Genomic DNA, 13,894 nt, shown 5'->3' with positions numbered 1-13,894 from the left:
TCTTATGATTTTACTAGTAATTTTGTTTGTATACGTTGCTATATTTCAGATGCTGTGCAGTGAGCTGGTGCTGGATGTAATCTTCCTGGTATGGAAGTTTGCTCAACAAAAGAAAGTGGTCCAGGAAATATAAGAAAATGAGGGTGGCCATGATTCAATATCCACTAAAGCCTTCAGGTATTTTTTTTTTTTTACTTTCTTTTTTTTATTTTTTTTTTATGACTACCAGTGTAAACTGAAACCAAATTCTTTATGCATTTCAATTGCAGGAACAATTTTGAAGACTCCAAGAAACTGGCTTTGAGAAGATATTTGGCAAGGCAACCTATGGCCTTGGTTTAAAGGGAGCACGTTCAAATTTGTTGACTAGTGTCTTAAAGAAATAAAGAACTTAAAAACCTCTAGGAATGATGATATCAACCAGTTAAAACTACAGCAGTTTAATGATGCATCTTTGCTATACCTTTTTGTTGTGAAATGTTTCTGTTTTTACATGGATTTAATTCACTGGATTTATTTGTAATTGAATAAAAAAAGAAATAAATGACATAATTAAACTTGATTATTTTATTTTAATATTGGACCCGTAAACATCATTTTCAATCAACATTTTTCATTTTGTTCTTACACAAACAATCTGTACAACAGACATTGACTGATACAACATTAACAGCACAAAACAAAAAAACATTTGCTATTTTTCGAATTACAAGTCTTAAATTCTCTGCAATAGCCTATGAGAACATTAAGTGATTGCACAAAAAATGACACTGGGACCTTTTACAATTATATTTACGTATCACCAAGTCAACTCTGTCAGAGAAGCTCTATTCAGACGATAGCAACATACAGTATGTAAAAATATTTTTACATGGCACCTCAGTGATATTCAATTTATTTGCAGTGGGGAAGCAAGATGTGTGATCATATAAACCCAGAAATGCACTGCTCACATGGCCAGTAGAATGGTTGTCTGCTATAAATTAAATGTCGTATGCTTGGAATAATTAGCCTGGCAAGCCAGACCCACATAAATGTAGGGTCTGGGCACTCTCCATAGACAGGGCTCAACCGGAGGGGTGGGATAAACGGTTGTCTTTCAAACTCCTCGCCATGCAATAGGATAGCGCTACAACCAATCAGAGACTTAGTCGGTCAGGTGACGTAGTCAGAGCGACGAAGATTTTTAACAAAAATCAGTGCACTGTGCAGTCTGTCAGCTAAATAATAGACATAGATGGGCACTAAACCTTTAAAAGTAAACAAAAACATGCACAGACAAATCCAAATTACACCCTGCGGCTCGTGACGATACATTGATGTCCTAAGACACGAAACGATCGGTTTTTGCAAGAAAATGAACAGTATTTATATAATTTTCTTTTTACCTTTGATACACACCCACGTCCATCTGTCATGAGCACGAGTTTAGCATATCTATGATTCGACTCGTCACATGTGAACGCGCTTTGATGTAGTATACGCAAACACCGAAAGGGGAAATATGTAAAAAAAAAGTCCAGGATGAGTTTGCGCAAGCAAACGTAATCTTTTTCAGCTTTAAATGGGTTTGAACAACCAGGACAAGCGCAAGTAATTACCATTTTGAATAGCCGCTATATCCACAATCTCTTGTGCTGTGTAAACAATGAGTGTCGTATACACGCCACAGATCGCTTCCGGTGTTTGCATATTCTACACCACAGCGCGTTCAGATGTAACGAGCTCCTGCTCAGGACACATGGACGTGGCTGTGTATCAAAAGTAATATATATATAAAATATATAAATACTGTTCAGTTTTCCACGCTTAATTCACGGAACCAGGAATTCATGTCTGACTGAACTTATGGTCGCAGGTCAGACGTCATCATGTTAAGCCCGCCCACCGACTCGTGATTGGCCCGGTACATCTTGGATTTTTCGGAAATTTAAGTGAATTGAGAGTAACTAGACTGACCTTAGAAGCAAATGTAATTTGCTGCCGCTAGGGGCGCGTCTAGATTCTACACTGTAAAAAGTTTGCTGTAAATTTTACAGTAACTTACTGGCAGCTGGATGCCAGTAAGTTACTGTAAAAATGTTTACAGTATTAATACTGTAAGTGCATTTACAGTACTAAAAGGTCTTTACTGTAATTTCATTTACAGTATTTTTACTGTAATTTCATTTACAGTATTTTTACTGTAATTTCATTTACATTATTTTTACTGTTATTTAATTTACAGTGTTTTTACTGTATCTTCAATTACAGTATTTTTACTGTATTTTCAATTACAGTATCAGTACTATAGAGTTTATTTTCATTTATTTTAAACATTTTTTACCTGTAAAAACAATCCAATTAACCTACAGCACTGTAATTCAAGATTTTTACCACCCCAACCCCATAAAAATCACAATAACTCATAAGCATTAGTTCTGATAATATTCTTTTTAATTGTTGAACATTTTCTTTTTAAAAGTACAGAGACTTTGTATCATGGCAAACATACACATACAGAAAAGCAAACATAAGTAAGTACACTACCAGTCATAAGTTTTTGAACACTAAGATTTTTTTTAAAGAATTCTCTTCTGCTTACCAAGCCTGCATTAATTTGATCCAAATTTAATTTATTCCTTTGATCAAAGCTGAATTTTCAGCATCATTACTCGTCTTCAGTATCACATGATCCTTCAGAAATCATTCTAGTATGCTGATAAACATTATTTAATTTTTAGATTTTTCAGGATTCTTTGATGAATAGAAAGATATTATTTAGCAAGGATGATTTAAATTGATCAAAAGTGATAATAAAGACATTCATAATGTTACAAACTATTTCTGTTTCAGATAAATGCTGTTTATCTGAACTTTCTATTCATCAAAGAAACCTGAAAAAAAAAAGTATTTTAGCATTATAATAATTTCAGCAACATCATAATAATAGTTTTTGAGCAGAAAATCAAATTATTAGAATGATTTCTGAAGGATCATGTGACTGCAGTAATGATGCTAAAAATTAAGGTTTGATCACAGCAATAAATTACATTTTAAAATATATTCAAAAAGAAAACAGTTATTTTAAATAATAAAAATGGTTCAAAAGTGTACTGTGTTTGCTGTACTTTGGATCAAATGAATGCAGGCTTAGTGAGCAGAAGAGACCTTCTTTAAAAACATTTAAAATCTTACTGTTCAAAAGCTTTGTCTGGTAGTGTAAATAAAATAAAATCATACAGTAAAAATGTGTTTGTGTTGTGTTACATTTTAGTAGTTTTGAGTCAAAGTTGACAAGCTCTTTGATGAGAAACGGCAGAATGGGATTCAGGCTGATGCTTGTTGTTTGCACCCTCTTTCCAGAAGTCCATCTGATCTGTGACTGTCAATGCATTTGCTGCCACAAAGGTTGACTGTCTGAACAAACCTGCAAGCACAAGAAAAACAGTGTTTAAAGAATTTGCCTCAACTGTCAAACTTGGTGCTGTATGCATTTAAAAAAAAAAATGATATACTACATACGAACGCAGTAGTAAGAAAAAAAACTGAAGAAACTTTTTCTTGAAATTTTTTATAAAGAATTTTATGAATGGGTCAGTAAGTCACTGATTCTAGGTGTTTAAAAAAGGTAAATTCATTCAGTAATGAAACACTGCTGTGTGCAGAGATGCACAACATGGCTTTGTTAAGAACCGTTTTTACTAAATGGAGCAAAAAGACAATACTTTCTTCATGATTTAAATCACTTAATATTACATTCTTGTTTATTGAATTTTGTTGCCCTGACACTCAAAAGTCTGCCACAGACCATGCTAAATGCTAACCAATCTGTTCATATAAACATTCTAAATGTGTGTTTCCTAGAAAGTCTGTGCATATAATAAGCCTACTATGATTAAAAATCTCTAATTGTTGCTTTACAGTAACAATAATCTAAATTGACAGACGGTAAGATTGCTATTATGAATTTAAAGGTTACAGTAAGTTAAAGATACCTGAAGCAGCTGCATTTTGCTGTTTAAATGCTGGTTTAATAGAAATAATTTTAATGTGCATGCAAACTCAATCTTGATGTGACAAGACATGGTAATAAAAAACATTCCCCGGAAATAAATACCTTTCAAATGTGTACTTTAAATACAATATAACTTGCTTAGGATAAAAGCATCTGAAAAATGCATGAATGTAAATGCAATGTAAAACAAAAATGTTTTGGGTTACCTGATTCTGCATGTCTGTAAAATGGACAGCTGGCTGTATGATGATTCTGCATCTGATGGTCAGCATCCAGTTAGTGCTTGGAGAAATCTCCTGTAACAGACAGTGTCACAACACCCTTTTAGTGTTACTATAGTTTATGATCAGAAAAGACAACTACTGTACAGTAATAAAATCTACATTTTTAATAAAATAAACATTTATAATATTTATTAGCAAAACTTGTTATATTAATATATTGCTAGCCCGTTACTCTCTTTAAAAAGTTAACCTGTTCTGCAAGTCAGTGGAGAACAGCAGCCTGTGGCTAATTTGGCTAATTTAGTAACGTTAACATTAACTTAGTTAAATTGATGAAAGGGGAAGCTCACCTGTTGTTTGCACCGCGACGACGGCAATCACCAGAAAAGACTCTAATACACCTCCGATGCAGACGACATGACCACGAGACCACAAACTTGAAAATAAAACACAAAAGATGCAGTTAACCGCGGTGTTCAGTTTTACCTCAGTGTTTCATGTTAGCGCGCTGTTTATGTCACGTCTGTCACTGAAGGGACCGTCTATAAAGTTACATACGACATTCATACACACATTTCTTACTTAAACATCATTTGAAGAGAATTACCTTGCCAGCTATAAAGAGGCAGCGTTTAAAAGATATTATGCTGCTCTGTGACTAACGTTAAGTTTGTGAACTTCGGCTTACTGACATTATTAGCTTACCAGTTCATTATCGTCGATACTATGGCAGTCATTCACAGAAGAAGATCCAAAATACACCTCCGCGCTCCGACGTTACAGACGACATCCAGACCAGAAACTTGAAAATGACAAGCAAAAGAAGGGCTTGAAAATACAGTTTAAAATCTCCACAGAAACAGTGGTGTTGCTTAACGCACTTTACCTCAGTATTTCACCTCAGTTTGCTGTTAAGCTTGAGTAAGGGCTCGTCAGACGAACTAACTTGCATTAAAGGGCAGCACAATATACAAACGTGTTTCTCAGTTTAAATAAAGTTTATTTCGACTAATATAGGTCACCTTAATTTACTCACCAGTCCATGTTTTCACCGTTATGGCGGCGCCCCGGCCGTCAGTCAGAAAAAAAAGGCTACCGACAGGAAAAACACGATGAATATTGTTAGTTTGCTGTTAACAAGTGAAAACAAATTAAAATTGTTCAGTTTTTCATAAAACAGAAATAATATACTAACCTTTTTGTCGAGTTATTGATGCAACATTTCTCTTTTGTCCTTTTTACCGCCACTTCCTCTCAACAGGAGAAAAAAAAATCTCCCTTGCCATTGGTCAATTTTTCGCGGGCAAGTTCACTACTGTAAACGGATTTACAGTAGTGGAGAATTACAGTAGTGATCATATATTTTCCCATAATCCTTTGCAGTTTACAGTAAAATACTGTATATACATTTTACAGTATCTTACTGTAGATATTACAGTAAAATACTGTTCAAATTACAAAAATCGGTTACAGTGTAGGCTATGGAATAATAAGAATAAATTCAAATTTAATAAAACACTATTTTTAAAAAAATCTAAATTAAGTGAATTTTGCTTAAAACAAGTTAAATTATTTGCCAGAGGGGTAAGGAAAATTTTCTTATGTAAGAAAAAGTGATGAGGACGTAGAAGATCTCGATGAAGATGTTTATTGCAGCATAGCAGTGACAAAGTACATGTTGTACCTTGGGTTCAGCGGAGTTGGAATGAACCCAGAACATCCTTAGCTCAAACTTTTTATAGCATTACAGTTTACTACCCTTAATGTAAATGAAGTTGCTCCTGTCGTAATAGCTGTGGTCTTTATGTTAATTAAATTCTGACACCCCTTTGTCTAAGATGGTAATCAGTGTCTCATACCCGCTCCCATTCTACAATTGGTCACCTTTTGCTCACGATGAGATTATCCCAAATGGTCTAAACTGTTGACTTTCTTCTTCTCTATAATAATTAAGCCATTTTGGGGAATGAGCATGATTAAACATATATTGCGGAGTGGAATCTGGGTCGAGGCAGACTATATTTCTTACAGTCCCCCGTTTGATGCTTTTGGCCCGGAAGAAGCATCACATCCACTCCCTTACACAGATTACACCTCCCTTCCCATCAGAGAATCTTACCCGTCATTGGGTCTTCATCTCATGCACACTGGTTATCGCTCCATCCAATTAGGCAAAATTATCATAGAGACCTTTTCTAAAATTTAGCAAAATGACATACAAACATTTTCTTGGGTTTGTGGGAGGAGCACTTGAGAACCATAACAGCAAAAGGAATTATCTAAATGTAATCATTATGATAGTACAACCATAGCCAAAAGCCTAAGGACTAAAACATCAATCAATAGGATAAAGTGTGTGTGTAGCCATGTGCATGCATTGTGTTTTCTTCACGTGCATTCCGTCTTTTTAATCATTGTGAACATCCCTTGTCCACATGTGCATTCAATAGACAATAATATATGTTCTGCATATATTTGTGTCTTTCTAGTGTCATGTGCATTGGGTCCGTTTTCTTAGTGTGTGGACATCCTTTATCCACATGTGTGCATTCAGTACACAATAATATATTTTCTGCATTCGAGTATGCATATATTTGTGTCTTTCTAGTGTTGTGTGCAGTGAGTTTGTGTCTTTGTGCATTTCTTTGAGTGGGTCTGTCCTTTGCCCACTTCTTTTCCATCTTGGTGGAACAATTGCTGTCCATAGTCTCTGAAAAGGTTTGATCTCTCCTTGGTTCTTTTATCTGTTGTCCATTCTTTTCACATTGGATAACAAGTCTTCAGAAAAGAAGCAGTCACTGGTGTTGTTGCTATCCATGCCATTCAATCAGGTCCATCCATCCTATGGTGGGTTCCATGGTTCCTAAATCTTTTAGGCATGGAGTTCTGGTTCTTGTAGGTCTGGAAATCTCTGGATTTCTGGTTCTTTAAGAAGTCCTTTTTCTTGTGGAAGTTCCCTGGCTCCACTGGTTCTGTTGGCCTTCTTGTTCTTCGAATAACTGGATCATTTTTTATTCCAAAAGTTCACACCTTTCCAACAAACATCTTGATGCATATACCTGAAATGATCAAAAAGAAGAGATTGTCCCCCCTTTCCCCTACAAGAATCTTTTCACATTCGAAACATCAAAGTTCTAGAAATTTAATCACAGAATGCAATTAAATCATTTCTCATAATATGTATTTAAATACCAATTCCATTATCATATTTCTCATAATTTATAAAGAATCACCCCCCTTTTGATAGTAAACATATTTTTCTAAAATATGATACTATTATAAAACAATTCCTTCAGTTCACATCAGCATCTGCTTGTGACTGAGCTACAGTCATGTTCTTGCAGTGCTGTGTCTGGCAAGGTGTGAATGGCCTTTTCCTTATTTCCTTTCAACAATGCCAACTGGGTCTCTAAATTGCCTATCTTTTTAAGCAAATCACGATAGCCCATCTTTCTTTTGTGTGAAAAGTGACATTGTCTTGCCTTGTGTCCCATCCTTCCACAAGCAAAATAAACAACTTCCTGATCTTTCCTACCTTTCTCCAAACAATGTCTTGCTATGTGACCATATTTTCCACATGCATAACAGACAAAGCTTTGATGAGGTCTCTCATTCTCTTGACAATGTCTAGCAATGTGACCAGCTTGTCCACACGCATAACAAAGAGTAACACCTTCTGAATTTACTCTTTCAAATCTGCTTGGTCTCTGAAGGAACCCATCAGATAATCCAGAACAATCTCTCCTGCCAAAGGCATCAACTGGATGTCTAGGTTCTGCAGCGTTCCTCTGACTATTTGCATTAAAATACCGTGTCATTTTGGAAATGATTTGCTCGTATGGTGCATTTGCATCTACATGAAGAGCAATGGCTTCTCGCATGTGTGGACTGCTCTGTGCGATTAATGCAGACTTAAACATGAGATTTTGTTTAGTTGCATTTGGCAAACCACTGTAACAGCTAAACATTTCCCACAACCTGGAAGCAAATGCTAGAGGATGCTCTCCAGGTTCCATTGTCACCTCAGTTATCTTCCTCAAGTTAACCAAATCAGTTCCAACAAGTCTAAGTAGAGCCTCTCTCCTTGCCCCTCTGTCTGCTCTTTTGTCTCTAATTTCCTGTAAGAGAGCACTAGTTAATGAGCGAGGAATGCAGATCACGAGAAGTCTACAAGCATCTTCGTCTGACACACTATAAACATCCACTACCTTTTCCATTTTTGACAAGAACTCTACACACAGCAAATTTCTGGAGTTCGAAAATCAGGAGTTAGGCAAAAAAGTGTGAAAGAGTTAAATTTTTGGAGTTTATTTTTTAACTTTCACTACATTTTGTGTTACGGGATACTCCCTGGCTGTGTTGTTTTTCGGAGTTCATTCATTGGTGTTCAGGAGCACGTTTTAACACTAACGTTACATCAGTAGCGCGCCATGACACGAGCCTGGTTCTGCCACACGAAGGACTGAGGAAGTTGTCTACTTCGTCATGAGGTAGGTAAAAAACTAATTCCAAAATGTTCTTTATCTTCTGACAGACAGCTGATTACATAGCTGATACGTTAGTGTACTGACGCCAATAATCGCAGCGAACTTTGTGTTGAATGAATCTCCGATGCAAACATGGCTGTTTTGAGCGGACTTTTTTTCCCGATGTGAACAAGCTAATATTAGCTTACGTCTTTCTGTTCACCTTATTTTTGTAAACGAGTGTTTGCTGTCAAATTTAAGTTGTGACTCGCTCAAGAAACATTCTGTTAAGCTTCCATAATGTAATGCCGACGAGACGAGGTAATATCTAGCAATGTCAGTAAACTGAAGTGTCTAAGTCTAACTTCACCCTGGCTAAAAACGATCATAGTTTAGCCATGAACGTGTAAAGTTATGCCTGCAATGTTTTGAGTCGTAACGGCTAACGTTACAAATGTTTTAGTAGTGACTCGTGACCTGAGAGTTTGTGGCTTTCATATTAAACATTTTGCATTTTCAATCACAATAACATTAGAGGTTATTTTAAATTACATGTTTTCTCTTCATTGTCAGGATGTTGACAGAAGTGCAGGATGGAGTAAAGTAGTAAAACTGGACAAAATTTGTTTCTCAGATTCTCTCAATTCAGGTGAGTTATATGTTTAGAGTAAGTGACTGTAATTTTATGATTTATTTTGTTAATAACATGTTATTGTGTAGTCCAGCAGAAGTTTTTGACACCAGATAAAACAACACTGAAAACCACAGATGACCAGGGCTCAGCTGATGTACTTTTTCTTGATTCTTGGATGTCAAAGGACTGGTAAGTATTAAAAAATATTTCAAAATGTTATTGAAAAAATATATATATTGTTACATTTGTCTAAAAGATTATCTTTTTTTTTTTTTTTTTTAGATTTGCAAGAATTATCACGGATGCTTGGAATGGTGGTTGCTACAAGGTTCCTGGAAAATTTGAACACTTGGAAAGTAATTGAGGCCAAGAAGATCAATTTTGAAGAGGCAACATATCATCTGGTGAAAAGGTTTGTTTAGACAACACTATTCTATTCCAAATATTTAGCTTGAATTAATTCACTTCCAGAACAAAAACTTACAGATAATTTACCCCTTTGTCATCCAAGATGTTCATGTCTTTCTTTCATCAGTCATAAAGAAATTGTGTTTTTTGAGGAAAGCATTGCAGGATTTTTCTCAACATAGTGGATTTCTGTGGTGCTTAACGTGTTGAATACATTTATATTTATACAGTTTTTAATCTCAAATGCTGGTCTTGTCTACCTCTGTGGTGCACAGGCATACTCTGTGCACTATGGTTCAATACATTTAGAGTATATCGAAAAACTCTTTTATTTATTTATTTATTTATTTTATTTTTTTTTGCAAAGGGCATTTGATAATCTTTGCACGTTCACTTTGTAAACACTGGGTCGGTACTTCTGCAGCGATGTAGGACAATTTTGAGTCAGAGATGGATGAAATTGAGATGGTAGTTTTTCGACGTACCCTAACTGTCTTGAAACCAGAGTGCACATAGTATGTATGCTCAATGCACAGCTAGACAAGACGAGCATTTGTGGCTAAAACGTGTACAAATATGAATTTATTAATGAAAGTAACACATTGTTTTGCTAGATAAGACCCTTCTTCCCCGGCTGGGATGGTTTAGAGCCATTTGAAGTTGCATTGAAACTGCAATTCTGAAATTCAAACTCGCATGCACCATCGAAGTTCACTATATGGAGAGAAATGCTGTGAAATGAATGTTTCTTAAAAAAAAAATTATTTGCGACTGAAGAAAGAAAAGAAAGACATGAACCTCTTGGATGAAAAGCGGGTGAGTAAATTATCTGTATTTTTTGTTCTCTTCCTTTAATGCCTATTGTTTATAAAGGGATGTTTATCTTGTGTTTCAGTCATGCCAAAGTCTTGATGACCATCACCTGACCACTAAAGAAAACCCTCAGCCATATCTTCTTGCCTCAGGGACATCAAAAGCACAGGTTTCCACCTTTTACATCGTCTTGGACAGAGAAGCTTCGCCTTGTCAGTCATGTAAAACCTTGGGTATTGTTGAAAAGCTGTTCAAGTAAAGTGAAGTATCATGATGCTCTGTCCAGCCTGTACACATTTTTTTTACAGACAGACAAATGTATATAATATTGATAGGTACAACTGAAGTCAAAGAACTGAGAGCAAGGCAGTTGAACAAGCAGTAATTTTCTTATTTAAGCAAAATGTTAAGTTCTCTCCTCTGTGCTCCATCCTTCAGCTTTCAGCTTTGTTTTTATTCAGGCGCCTCAAACTAATTCATGGAATGTATCCTGGTATCACTGTGGAGTTGTTTCTTGTTACTTCATCTGATGTATATCTACCTCTGGTTACACAATACTACTGCACTATTTTATAATCATTCAGGCTTGATTTTATATAATGCAATGATGTGGTGTTGACTATGCTGTAAACAATTTTACTAAACATTTCTTGTTGGCACTGCAGACATGTATTAAATGTAAATGTTTTGCTGTTAGATTTTTCAGTATTTTATGACAGCAGTTAATTTCAAAGTGTTTACATGCATGGAATTTCTAAATCCAATCTATGTATTTCCTGAAATAAAAGCAGCAAGTTGAGAGTATGGCTTTCAGTGTAGTCATTTCCACATAAAACATATTGTGTTAACCCTAAAAAGTGTTTTTAACACTGGTTAAAGAGTTTAAATTATAATTAACAAAATTTTAGAGTTAAAATTACTCTCCAAATGATTAATATTTTAACTCCAGAAAGTGTTAAAATTTAACTCTGAGAAAGTGTTAAAAATTCAACTCCAAGAGCGGAGTTATTTTAACTCTGCGCTGGAGTCTATTTGATGGTCACGCATGTACACTCAGATTGAGTTGATTTTAACTACCAGGGAGTTTATTCCAAAGACCAGAATTTGCTGTGCAGGCTCCATGTTATGAGGCTCAAAAGTACCCACTGCTGCAACAAGACTTTGGAAGTCCATAAAAGACAGCTGTCTAACAGCTTTGCCATTTTCAGTTCTTTGATCAAGAACCCTCTCATTTCCATTTCTATTTCCAAACTGTCTTGTTCGCACTGGTGCTATTGGGAACCTCACAGAATCATCTGAAGAATTATGCTGTTGACTAAAGGCTTCCTTGCTCTTCTTCTCGTCATATTCAGAATTGGATTGGGCATGTACCAACCGTATAGTTGTCCCTTCATGCAAAGATCTAAATGTTTCCCTCTCTGTTTCAGCTTTTCTGTTCTTCATCTGTTCTTTCAGAATGATCTCTTCAGCCTCACACTTTCTCAATGACATAACATAGCAGCTGACTTGAGAATTTAGCAACTTGTTTTCTGTTTTTATTTCTTCTAATCTTTTCTTAGTTACCTTGTATGAAGCAAAAAGAGCTTGAAGTGCATTAGCAACTTTTCCCTCTTTGTTTTTAGGCATTTTGGGAAAATTTTTGAATTGAGTCATAGCCCACTCATAGGGGTCATCTGCCTTCTCTATCCCATCACACATTCCTACTGAGCCATGCTTAGCAATGTATTTGACTATCAGCTCTTCCATTTTTCACAATCTTATTAAATTGTCTTCAGCAGATCGATTAGCTTTATTCCTTCACTGACTGAACATTATCTAGTTACTTTAAGATACCTGTTAGTCTAATTATTCACAGCTCCTGTGCTTTGGACGCAAATTGATAAAACAACCACACTACTAAACCAAATTTTTACTTCTTCGGACACGGCCACACTCCGTCGGGCCTTACACTTCACTACACTAAACTATTAAAAATGTAACACTATCACAGTACGTCGGACAAAAACCACATTACATCGGGTTTTAGGTTATATTTTTAAAACAGTTTACTTTCATCAGAATTATCAAAACAACTTACTCTGTTTCAATTACTTTAGAAACGTAGAACTCAGTTTCAGTTACTTTAGAAACAATAGGCCTTATACCACTCTGCTGCCACACTTCGTCGGGCTGATTCAATTACCTTAGAATCTTAACAGAATTATGACAAATGTCTCACACATCAGGCAAAACAAGCACTTACAGTTTCAACTTCTGCAACTGTTTAAAATATATATATATATAACAATGTTTGTCACAGTGCATGGAACAAAACATTTTTTGTTACATAATTTTTTTTAAACAGCTTTTTTCTAGCCACAGTTCTTTAGGCTCAAACTGATATTTATCAGATTAAAAACAGTGTCACATTACGTCGGGCTAAAAACCACACTGCTTCGGGTTACTGTTTTAAACTTAACAGAGTCAAGGTACGTCGGACTCACTACACTATAACACAAATATCATGAAATAATTCTGTGATCACACTATGTCGGATCAATTCAGTTACTTTAGAATTCAATCAGAATTAAAGCTGCAAGCAGCGATGAACGGGCCCTCGCACACGGGCTCACCGCCGACTGGTGGCTTTAGGAAAACAGCAAACGGTGGGCAGTATGCTTTTAATACATTAAATGTAGGAAAAATAGATCAAAGTCACTAAAATGTGCCAAACTTCCTGCTGCCAGCTGGTGGCGCTATGCCTATAACTGATTATTGGCATGTAGATGTGTTCAGGCCAGCACTTTCATCAAACATATGAAGTTTGGTGCAGATTGACCTTGGTATGTTTGAGTTAGTGAAAGATATTATATATATTGCTGCCAACAGGTGGCGCTATGATAATATCTGAATATTGGCCTTTAGGTGTCTTCAGGTCAGGACTCTTACTAAACCTGTGAAGTTTGAGGCAGATCGGACATTTTATGGCTGAGTTATAACAACTTCTATGTCCATGGCGAAACATCAAACTTTGTGACGCCGCCACGGACACGCCCTTTAACGAAAACTCAAGATCTTCACAATTTAACATCTCTAAGGCCTCTAGATCAGACTGACCAAATTTAATGTTGATATCATTAAATCTGTAGGAGGAGTTTGCTACAAGTCATTTCCTGTTACCAACAGGTGGCGCTGTGATTATAACAGAATATTGGCTTTCAGATGTTTTCAGGCCAGGACTTTAATCGAACATGTGAAGTTTGAGGCAAATCGGACATTTTATGGCTGAGTTATAACAAGTTTTATATCCATGGCGAGACCTCGAAATTTGTCAGGCCGCCACGGACACGCCCTTCAACGAAAACTCAAGATC

The 13,894-nt window shown here is 35.9% G+C and overlaps 1 long non-coding RNA gene across 1 annotated transcript; it reads left to right on the top strand.

Annotated features, from left to right (window-relative positions):
• The first annotated feature begins 8,463 nt into the window (after positions 1 to 8,463).
• On the top strand, positions 8,464 to 11,343 carry LOC141340065 (uncharacterized). The gene is made up of 5 exons (XR_012356541.1): positions 8,464 to 8,711; positions 9,261 to 9,336; positions 9,408 to 9,510; positions 9,604 to 9,733; positions 10,625 to 11,343. It is a non-coding gene; the product is annotated as an uncharacterized lncRNA (long non-coding RNA).
• Positions 11,344 to 13,894: the final 2,551 nt, after the last annotated feature.

Source organism: Garra rufa, chromosome 8, assembly GCF_049309525.1.
Source record: "Garra rufa chromosome 8, GarRuf1.0, whole genome shotgun sequence".
Taxonomy (NCBI): domain Eukaryota; kingdom Metazoa; phylum Chordata; class Actinopteri; order Cypriniformes; family Cyprinidae; genus Garra; species Garra rufa.
The sequence above is the reverse complement of the archived record's forward strand: the minus strand, read 5'-3'. Positions and strand labels throughout refer to the sequence as shown.